Below are 10,950 nucleotides of genomic sequence, written 5' to 3' on the forward strand. Positions count from 1 at the left end.
CCCGCCCCGGCAGGGAGCCTGCTTCTGCCTATGTCTCTGCCTCTCTCTCTGTGTCTCTCATGAATAAATAAATAAAATCTTAAAAAATTCTTGACAGAATTGGGAGAAAATTAACCTGAACTGAACATTAAATTATATCAAGAAATTCTTGTTAATTCCTTTAGGTATAAAAATAATATTGTGATCATGTTTTTATTAAGAAGTCCTTATCTGTTAGAGATTCATACTGAAGTATTTATGATAAAATGTTTAAGGGGCAGCCTGGGTGGCTCAGCAGTTTACGCTGCCTTCAGCCCAGGGCCTGATCCTGGAGACCCAGGATCGAGTCCCACGTCAGGCTCCCTACATAAAGCCTGCTTCTCCCTCTGCCTGTGCCTGTGCCTCTGTCTCTCTCTCTCTCTCTCTCTCTCTCTCTCTGTGTGTGTATGTGTGTGTCTCTCATGAATAAATAAATAAATCTTTTTAAAAAATTTTAAATGTTTAATGTCCAGGATTTGCTTTAAAGTGGCCCATTAAAAATAAGCATGTCATGGAAAAGCAAATTAGTCCAAATAGTATGGAAAACAATATAGAGGTTCCTCAAAAAATTTTAAATAGGTTTACTATACAATCCAGCAATTCTACTTCTGGGTTTATCCAAAGAAAATGAAAACAGGAGTTCAACAAGATATCTGCACATCCATGTTTTTTGTAGCATTATTCTCAATAGCCACAGGATGGTAACAACCCAAATGCCCATCAGTGGATGAATGGATAAAAAAAGGTGTGATACATATACACAATGGAATATTATACAGGCATGAAGAAGGATATCCTCCCCTTTGCAACAACATGGATGGACTTTGAGCAATTACACAAAGTCAGTCAAAAAGAAAAAGACAAATGCTGTATAATATCAGTTTTATGTAGAATCTAAAAAAGTTAAAACTATAAAAATTAGAGACTACCAGGGGTAGAGTGGGGGAATAAGAGTGATGGTGTTTAAAGACACAAACTTACAATGAATAATAAATAAGTCTTAGAGTTCTAATATGCAATGTAATAAATATAGACAATAATATTGTCTGTAAGTATGTAATGTGACAAATATCATTACATTGGCAATCATATTATAATATATAAATGTATCAAAATAATACAGTATACAACCTAACACAATGTTACATGTCAAATTTATTCAATTTAAAAAGTATGTGTATGGTGGGAGGGAAAAATGAAACAAGAATGACAAAATATTGATCATTATTAAAGCTGAATGATGGGTATATTATTCTTTCTTCTTTTGCATAAATTTGAAATTTTTTCCATAATAAAAAGCTTCAAGAGAGAAAGCTTTAGAGGGCAGGAATTTTAGTTTATTTCTGTCAGTGCTGTATCCTCAGTACCTAGAACAATACTTAGCACATAATACAAATTCAAGAAGTATTTGTTGATAGAAGGGCCTGATTCTTTAAGATTTCTGTCTCAGTAAAGATATAACTATTATGTCCAAGGAGTTTAGAAATCACAGAAGTTGCCTGTGCATCACGTGCATGCACACACTCTAAAATAGGAAGCATTCATACATCACCAAAGCTCCATCAAGTTCTTTCCACCAGCTGCTTACAAAACCAATACAGTTTCATCCCTGTTCACTGTAAGCCGTCAGCTGCTTAATAGCATCTTGATTAAGGGTTGAAAGAATGTCAGACCCACTGGAGCTTCCCCCTTGGGTAGAGAACAGTTTGCATCATGTCAACAATGGAGCAAATGACTTACCTAACAAAGAAAGCCATTGGCAGACCAATTAGCTGGTACTGAATCATGAGAAAGTCTCCTTTGTGACAAAACCTGCATTGATAATAAGATGGGTTCTGACATTCCTCATCTAACCATATTTGCAACAGCAGGGAACAGTTAAGGCAAAAATAAATGTGATTTGTATTTTTAGATTCTCATGGGGTTCAACCCAAGAAGAATAAGTTACAGTCTATCTTTTTAGGGCCCATCAAAAAATCTTGTGCAATACCATTATTATCATCAAAATAATCAAAACCATAAGCACTGAATGACACTTAGGCAACCAAATTGCATATTGTCCATCAAATCACCAGAAATAAACTGAATGCCTCCCAGCTGAATGGAAGCATAGACTCTACCACAGTATAAGACTCACCCCATGTTTTTTAGGATAAGAGAAAGAGAGTTGAGGCAGCAATCATGTCCAGCCTTGAGTAAGCCTTAGTTTGCTCCTTTGTCAAGTGAGATCAAAAATACCTTCCTTGAGATGCCTGGGTGGTTCAGTGGTTGAGCATCTGCTTTTGGCTCAAGTCATGATCCTGGGGTCCTGGGATCAAGTCCTACATCAGGCTCACTGCTCCCTCTGCCTATGTCTCTGCTTCTCTGTGTGTCTCTCATGAAGAAATAAATAAAATCTTAAAAAAAATAAAAATAAAAAAAGAATACCTGCCTCCAGGGCCCCTGGGTGGCTCAGGTCATGATCTCAGGTAATATGCTTGAGATTCTTGCCCTCTGCCCCTCCCCCCACTCATATGCTCTCTCTCTCTCTAAAATAAATAAAATCTTAAAAAAAAAAAAAAAAAAAAAAACTTTGTCTAAGTGTCATGCATACAAGGCCTGACGCCAAGGGAGCTCAGTAAATACCTAGGTGAAAACTATAGCATGTGGCCATGAAACATGAGCATGAGAAAAGAACATCAACAACCTGCCAAAGAAACACTGTTAGTATTAGGGATTTCCCAAGTGGAAGAACACATTGCTAGATGGGGTGATCAAGCAAGGCCTCAAGGAAGAGATATACTTTGAGTTAAGTAGGGAGTATTATGAGCTCCAGTTATATAAATGAGGAGCTAGCATTTACTGAGGGTTTAATAGTGCTGTGCATTGTTCTAAGCACTTTCATGAATTATTTTACTCCTGAAGAGAAATATCTTGGTTTCTGTTCAGGTCGTGATCGCTGATTCCTGATCTCAGGGTTGTGAGAGGGAGCCCCACATGGGGCTCAGTCTGATTAAGGTTCTCTCTCTCTCCCTCTGCTTCTCCCCATCTCCCCCTACTCTCTCTCTCTCTCTCTCTCTCTCAAATAAATAAATAAATCTTTAAAAAATATATCAGAGTAAACTGCAGAATCAGGATTTGAACCCAGGCAGTCTAGTTCAAGAGATTAAACTCTTCAGCATGAACCTTTGCAAGAGAAAGCATTAGAAGCAGAAAAGCTAACTATACATTTGAAAGATAGTAAAGAGTCTAGCTGGCACAGAGCCTGTGGTATAGACCAGTAGAAGATGAACTGGAAAGGGAGATTGAAGCTAGATCAAGAATGGTCTCGAGTGTCACACAGGAGGCTAAGAGACTGTTGTGAGAATGAGGGAAAAACTCCATAGAACCTGTCAGCAGTGTTCAAAATAGAAACTCCTATCTAACCTTTATCTCCCATATCTGTTATTCTCTCTTAATAAAAAGGCTAAAACAAAAGCATACTTAAAAATTCAAGCATTTCGAAGTGAAATTTAGCAACTAAAAATAAAGTTGGCTTAAGAGTGTTAGCCTTTATGAATTCAATTTAACTAGTTCTTTTAAATAGCAAATTATTTTTACAAATGATATCTCCACAGACAGCTTAATTTAACTTAGTGTAATGTATGCACAGTAATGACCTGCATTCAAAACGAAGTGGAGACAAGTTATACAGATGTCTTTGGGGGATGGAAATTTATCGTTTCCGCCTTTCCCATTGCACCCCATTAACCACTTTGCAACATAATAGTAACAGCTACATATCACCATTTTAACCACTCAGTTATTATATAATGATGTAATGACATAATAATCTTTTGGATATGCGTGCATTGAACAAAAAAGCACAGTCCCAGGAAAAAAACAGCCACTTTGCGTCCTTGGGTGCTGTCCATCCAGCAAGGTGCTGATGGACTTGCTACCCACCCTATTGTACTCCACTTTTCTTGGCACTGTGATTTCTGTTTCTCCAGCCTCATCTAAGCTTTAACTCAGACTTCAAAGCAGGGAGTCTCTCAAGGTTCAGCTTGTAAAGAGAGGCACCACACACCTCCAAGGAGCTGCATTTTCACTAATTTAGAGGCAATCTTGCTGGTAACAATAGCCTAATATCTTTGTAAGCAAAGGCCAGTGGCATCATGATCACTTTTGTGCCTCTATTGCAAAGGCCACTGGTCATGCTCAGGTCTCAGCTGCATCTAAAATTAGCCACCCTCAAGCACAGTCCACAGTTCTTGCAATCTGAAGAGGCTCAAGAAAAGAGGCGTGGCCTCTGAGGGGACCTTCTGGTCCTCATTTGTCAAGCACTTACTAAATAATTCTTAGTGTCTATAAATACCATTAGATATCACCCTGTCTTTGGGGACTTTCTAACCTGAGAGGAAAGAAATTAAAACTCAAAAATATGGGAAGCTAGGTAAAATTCCAGACTTTAAAGTCAAGCATATAGGGTTGACTATATGGAACTGAAAGGGTTTCTGGGATATGGCACTTTCATTTTTAAAAGCCAGGGCAGTGCCAGAGATGCCAGAACAAGTTGGTCACCCTACAGACAGATCAAAGTTCAAATTTAATTAGCTTTGGGACCTTGAACAAATAAAGTAACCTCTCAAAGACTCAGCTTCCTCATTTATAAAATTGGTATCATGGTAGGACCCACCTAATCACATATTTCTTGTAAGAATTCAATAAGCTATTGTATAAAAAGAACTAAGCACAGTGCCTGATGCTGAATCATTGCTCAATAAGTGTTAATACTGCTTGCATAATCAATAATTATAAGATAGCATATAATGAAAGGCTCCATTAGGAATTTTAGGAACTAAAAAAATATCAGATAAGGAATAACTGGATCATTAAGAAAAGTTTCCATTACGGTAAGGTTAACACATAAAATATATACTGCCCAATTAAATTTGAATTTCAGATAACAAGTGATTTTTTAGTATAAGTCTGTACCAAAATATTTTTTTAAGGTTTTATTTATTTTTTTGAGAAAAAGAGAGAGAGAGAGAGAAAGCATGAGCTGGAGTGAGAGGCAGAGGGAGAGGTAGAAGCAGAATCCGAACTGAGCAGGGAGCCCAACATGGGGCTTGATCCCAGGACCCTGAGATCATGACCTGAGCCAAAGGCAGGTGCTTAATCAATTGAGCCACCCAGTGCCCCTGTACCAAAAATTTTTTAAATTATTGTCTACCTGAAATTCAAAGTTAGCTGGATATGTGCTTATTTTATTTGCTTAAAATGGCAAGAAAGAAGAGAAAAACACTAGGCAGATGGATAAACATGAGTGGCAGTGGACCCAAGACAGGAGCAACACATGGATAGTCTTGTAAGGTTTTTTTTTTTTAAGATTTATTTATTTATTTATTCATGATAGATAGATATAGAGAGAGAGAGAGAGAGGCAGAGACACAGGAGGAAGGAGAGAAGCAGGCTCCATGCCAGAGCCCGAAGCGGGACTCTATCCCGGGACTCCAGGATCACACCCTGGGCCAAAGGCAGGCGCCAAACCACTGAGCCACCCAGGGATCCCCATCTTGTAAGTTTTTAATTGGAACATCTTAAGTTCCAGACCAAAGAGCCTATGTTTGATGCAAAATATTTGGGACAGTTAGAGGTAAAGTGCTGGGGTCCTGGGATAAGGTGGGGTTGGGAAGGAAGGTATGCTTTAGAGAAAGAATGAATGAGCCTTTGGGAAGGAAAAGAATGGATCTGAGGTTTTGACACCAAGTCACTATGAGAGGGACTCTATAGTCAAGGAGATCTGCTAGGTGGCTGTCCTGATAGTCAGGTGGGTGGCTATACTCAGAGTGGGGGGTGGGGATGGGGGTGGAAAAAATTGGATGCAGAGAGAAGTTATGGAGGAAGGTAATGTCTGTGGAGAAGGTATGACTGGAGTTGTGAATATGAATGTGGCCTTTCACTACGAAAACTTCCTTGAATCCCTGCAGAGCCATTACTGGTGACCTGAATAAGCAATTACATGTAACTCTAGGGAGGCCTCATGAAGTAAGTTAAGTCAGACCAAGAAAAAATAAATTAGGGCATTTAATGCCCTCTTTGCTCTTCCCTAAGTTGTGAGAAGAGATTAAAGCTTTGGAATTCCATACAATTCCCTCATTGCTTTCCTCCCTCCTGAGAGACCCCACAGGGTTCCCCTGCCCCCCAGTAATGCCTGAGTTCTTCAAAGAGAGTGAGTTCAACACAGCCAGCCAGTAAGCGGCCTGGGGAAACTCAGGGAACTTCCCTTGGCATCTGCATCACTATTTTTGACTTCCCAAATAGGTTGCTTTTTTCCTGATGTGCTTGTATGTGAGATTCTACTCTTGGAGCAAAAGAAAAACCTGCAGCCTCATTTGGTTGTTTCTCCCTAGAAGGGGAAAACTTCTCTTTAGAAAAACTTCCTGGCATTAACCTGTAATTTGTATTCAAAGAAACAAATTATTCAGAATATCTGCCTTGAGGTATATGTGAAACCAAAAACCCAATGTTCGTAAAAGAACTGGACCCAAAGGATCTGCTTAGAAACTCACCTCTAGGGGATCCCTGGGTGGCGCAGCAGTTTGGCGCCTGCCTTTGGCCCAGGGCGCGATCCTGGAGACCCGGGATAGAATCCCACATCGGGCTCCTGGTGCATGGAGCCTGCTTCTCCCTCTGCCTGTGTCTCTGCCTCTCTCTCTGTGTGTGTGTGACTATCATAAATAAATTTAAAAAATTGAAAAAAAAATCTTTAAAAAAAAAAAAGAAACTCACCTCTAAGCACTTTATTAAGTTCTGATTACTCACACTGATATTCTTTGAGGTCATTTTACACCTCTGCATCCTTGTAGATGCCATTCCTTCTGCTTGCACTTTGCCTGCAAGCTACCTCCACCCATCCAAATCCTATTATCCTTCCAGGCCCTTCCTACATCTCCCCTCATCTATGGAGAGCTAGCTCTCTAATTTCTCTCTTTCACTAAAGAAGCATACATTGTATACGAGGCACTCATATGGAAGTATTTTGTCCTGCGTTTCCAGTAAGACTATAAACTCCATGAGGGCAGGAAACATTTTCTTTTGTGTGCCTAAAAGCACTCCATACCTCCTTGCTGTGTTAAATTTAAAATAGAAAATTATACCACACTAATGCAATATGCTAATAATATGGGAAACTGCAGAGGGGCAGAAGGGACTTACACAACCCTCTGTACTGTGTCCAAGTTTCTGTAAACCAAAATCTACTCTTTAAAAATAAAGTCTGGGGCACCTGGGTGGCTCAGTGGGTTAAGCATCTTCCTTCGGCTCAGGTTATGATCCCAGGGTTCTGGGATGGAGTCCTACATTGGGCTCACTGCTCAGCCAGGAGCCTGCTTCTCCCTCTCCATCTGCCTCCCATCCACCCACCCCCACCTGCTCATTCTCCCAAATAAATAAAATCTTTTTAAAATAAATAAATAAATAATTCGATATATTTCTTCAAATCCTGAGTTCCTTCCTCTCTTTCAAGGCACAGAAGGCAGCAAAGAAGGAAAAGCCAAAGAAAACATTTGAAATGTGGACCAATATACAGAAGCCAATTGTTTTCCTGGATATCAGCAATGAACAATTGGAATTTGAAATTAGAAGCAACACCATAAACAGTATCAAGAGAGAGAGAGACTTAGGTATAAATCTAATAATATGTAAAGGATCTATGTGAGGAAAACAAGAAAACTTTCATCAAAGAAATCAAGGGACATCTAAATAAATGGAGAGCTATTCCATGTCCATGGATACGAAGACTTGGGATTAAATCAGTTCCAATTTCATCTATGCATTCAAATGCAATTCCAATCAAAATCCCAGTATATTATTTTGTGGATATTGACAACCTGACTCCAAAGTTTATATGGCCCAGAATGACCAACCCAATGTTGAAGAAAAACAGTCAAGTGACTGACAAGATTTGAATTAAAGACTTGGGATAAAACTACAGTCTTCAAGGGAGTATAGTACTAGTGAAAGAAAAGACAAATAGACTGGTGGAATAGAATACAGAGTAAAATATACCCACACAAAAATATACCTATACAAATGCAGTCAACCATTCTTCCTCAAAGGAACAAAGAGAATTCAATGGAAAAAGAATAATGTTTTCCATAAATGGTGCTGGAACAAGTGGACATTCATGTACAGAAAAACTAATCTAAACACAGATCTTACATCTCTCACAAAAACTAACTCAAAATGAATCATGGATATATATGTAAAATGTGAAGTTTAAAACTTCTAGAAAATAACATAGGAGACAATCTAATGACCTTGCATTTGGTAATGACTTTTTTTTTAATTTTTTTTTTATTTATTTATGATAGTCACAGAGAGAGAGAGAGAGACAGAGACACAGGCAGAGGGAGAAGCAGGCTCCATGCACTGGGAGCCCGATGTGGGATTCGATCCCGGGTCTCCAGGATCACGCCCTGGGCCAAAGGCAGGCACCAAACCGCTGCGCCACCCAGGGATCCCTGGTAATGACTTTTTAGACACAACACCAAATATAAGATACACCACCATATTGGAACTTAAGTCCAAAATGGAACTCAAGTTGGACTTCATTGGAACTTAACATTTCTGCCCTACAGAAGACCCTCTTAAAAGAATGAAAAGCAGCCATAGACTGGGAGAAAAATCCTTGCAAAACAAATATCTAATGAAGGACTTGTACCCAAAATAGACCAAAGAACTCTTACAACCCACAGTAAGAAAATAACTCCTTAGGAAAATGATCTGAACAGACCTCACCAAAGAAGATGAGAGGTAAAGTATATGAAAAGATGCTTTAAAAAAAAAAAAAAGATGTTCAACATCATATGCTATCAAGGAACTGCAAATTAAAACAATGGTGAGATACTACTATACATCTGTTAGAATGGCTAAAATCCTAAACACTGACAACACCAAATTCTGGCAAGAATGTGGAGCAAAAGGAACTCTCATTCACTGCTGATAGGAATGAAAAATGGTAGAGCTACTTTGAAAGACAGTTTGGTAGTTTCTTACAAAGCCAAGTACTGTATAGTCTTACTTTATCATGCAGCAGTCTCATTCCTAGATATTTACCCAAGTGATTTGAAAATTTGCGTCCAAAAACCTGCACATGAATGTTTATAGCAGAGTTATTCATAATTACCCAAAATTGCAAATGACCAACACGCCCTTCAATAAGGGAATGGATATGCAAGTTGTGCTACATTTATATAATGGAATATTAAGGTGATAAAAAGAAATGAGTTATCAAGCCATGAAAAGACTTGGAGGACCCTTAAATATATATTGTTAAAAGAAAGAAGCCAATCTGAAAGGGCTACATACTATATGATTCCAACTCTATGACATTTTGGAAAAGGCAAAATAAGACAGACAGTAAAAAGATCAGTGGTTGCCAGGGGCTGGGGAGGGAGGAAGGTAGAGCACAAGGGATTTTTGAGGCAGTGAAACCATTCTGTATGATGCTGTAATGGTGGATATGTGACATTATGCATTTGTCAAAAGCCACAGAATATACGCCACGAAGAGCGGACCGTCATATAAATTATGGACTTCAGTTATCAGTAATGTATAAGTATTGGCTCATCAACTGTAAAAAATAATTTTAAAAAAGGAGCGGATTGTGAAGCATTTTTAATACTTCATTCAGGTTTTTAGCACTGAACTGACTTTTTTACTTTTTGGTGTCATTATGTAGGAAAGGCTACACTTCTGTAAAATGTTTTAGTCTAAATTGCCTCACAGCATATGTCCAACTCCTGAAACCCATGTTAATTTGTTAAAATAACGGATGCTGTGTTCAGGATGCTCACCTGTGCCTTTGCACAAATGAGGTATCATCAGAGGCCTGGGTGGGCAGGAGATTCATTTTAGAATGAAACTTACCCAATCATGACACTGTCCTCTCAATGGCACCCAGAAAAAAAAAAATTTCAATCTCTCATGGATCTTCCTCAGCAAGAGCACAAATTGTTTAGAGTGTTGGTTGGGAGTCTATGAAAATAGGTGTTTTCATAATGGGTTCCCTTGGGCCCATATGCAGATTCCAATTACAGAAAGCCAGGGTGGTGGTGGCTGCTTTGACTTGACTCCCTGTGGTGGAGCCTTCCTTTGAGTGCACCAGCCTGCTTTTCTACTGGCAGCAAATACATAATAATGATAGTGCTGTTGGTGCTATGGATACCAGATTTAAAGGGCCAGAGAAATAGTTAAGACCTTTAGCCTACCTCTGAGGCTGCTGGCAGCAATGGCAGAGGAAGAAGAATGATTAATCCTCCAAGAGCTGGTCAATGCCTCTCTGGGGCTGGAGCAACAGGGATCCACCTCCCTATCCACAAGGGCACAGAAGTGTGGAGAGCGGATCTGGAGGGTGAAAACAGAAGATATCCTGCAGGACCTGCAATTTCATATCTCCCCCCTTTGGGTCATAGGGTTCTAACCTGGACTGGACCTCCTCAGAACTCCAAAAACTGTTCTTTTTCTACCAACTCCAAAAACTGTCCTTTTCCCACTAACAGGTGTTAGTTCTGCTCTCTGACATAAAGAGAACATTTTGAACAGAAATTAGAATGGATTTTGTCATGATTTCTGATGAGATGACATTGTGCTGACCTTTTGAGCTGCAGCAACAGATGAGGTAATAACTTGGAAAAGCAGTCTATGGATTCCGTGGTCTATTCTTGAGATTTTGCTGACACCTGGCTGCCTATAATTATTGGAGCCAGTACAAATTTCACAGTCACTGACTCGAGTGTGCAAAAATGTAATTTTCTCTATTCTTCTATAATTGAGTGTAATTTCTGCCTTGTGCCTCCTTTCTGCCTCAAAGCAGAGAAAATTTAATCTAGTCGCTCTCAGATAAACTCATTCAAATTCAGTCATTTCTTAGCCAATTCAAGTTTATAATTCAGTCACAATTAGGTT

At 39.1% G+C, this 10,950-nt stretch overlaps 1 protein-coding gene across 13 annotated transcripts in view; it reads right to left on the reverse strand.

The window, feature by feature from the left end:
* The window catches only part of CLIP4 (CAP-Gly domain containing linker protein family member 4), a 100,091-nt gene extending 89,935 nt beyond the window's left edge, over positions 1-10,156 (reverse strand). For 12 of the 13 annotated variants that reach the window (XR_013349495.1, XR_013349493.1, XR_013349492.1 and 9 more), the window contains exon 1: positions 9,913-10,155. The gene's annotated coding sequence lies outside the window, so the exon portion shown is untranslated. Of the gene's footprint in view, positions 1-9,912 lie in introns of all 13 variants that reach the window. The other variant, XR_013349494.1, reaches the window with a different exon arrangement.
* Positions 10,157-10,950: the final 794 nt, after the last annotated feature.

Source organism: Canis aureus, chromosome 12 (genome assembly GCF_053574225.1).
Source record: "Canis aureus isolate CA01 chromosome 12, VMU_Caureus_v.1.0, whole genome shotgun sequence".
Taxonomy (NCBI): Eukaryota; Metazoa; Chordata; class Mammalia; order Carnivora; family Canidae; genus Canis; species Canis aureus.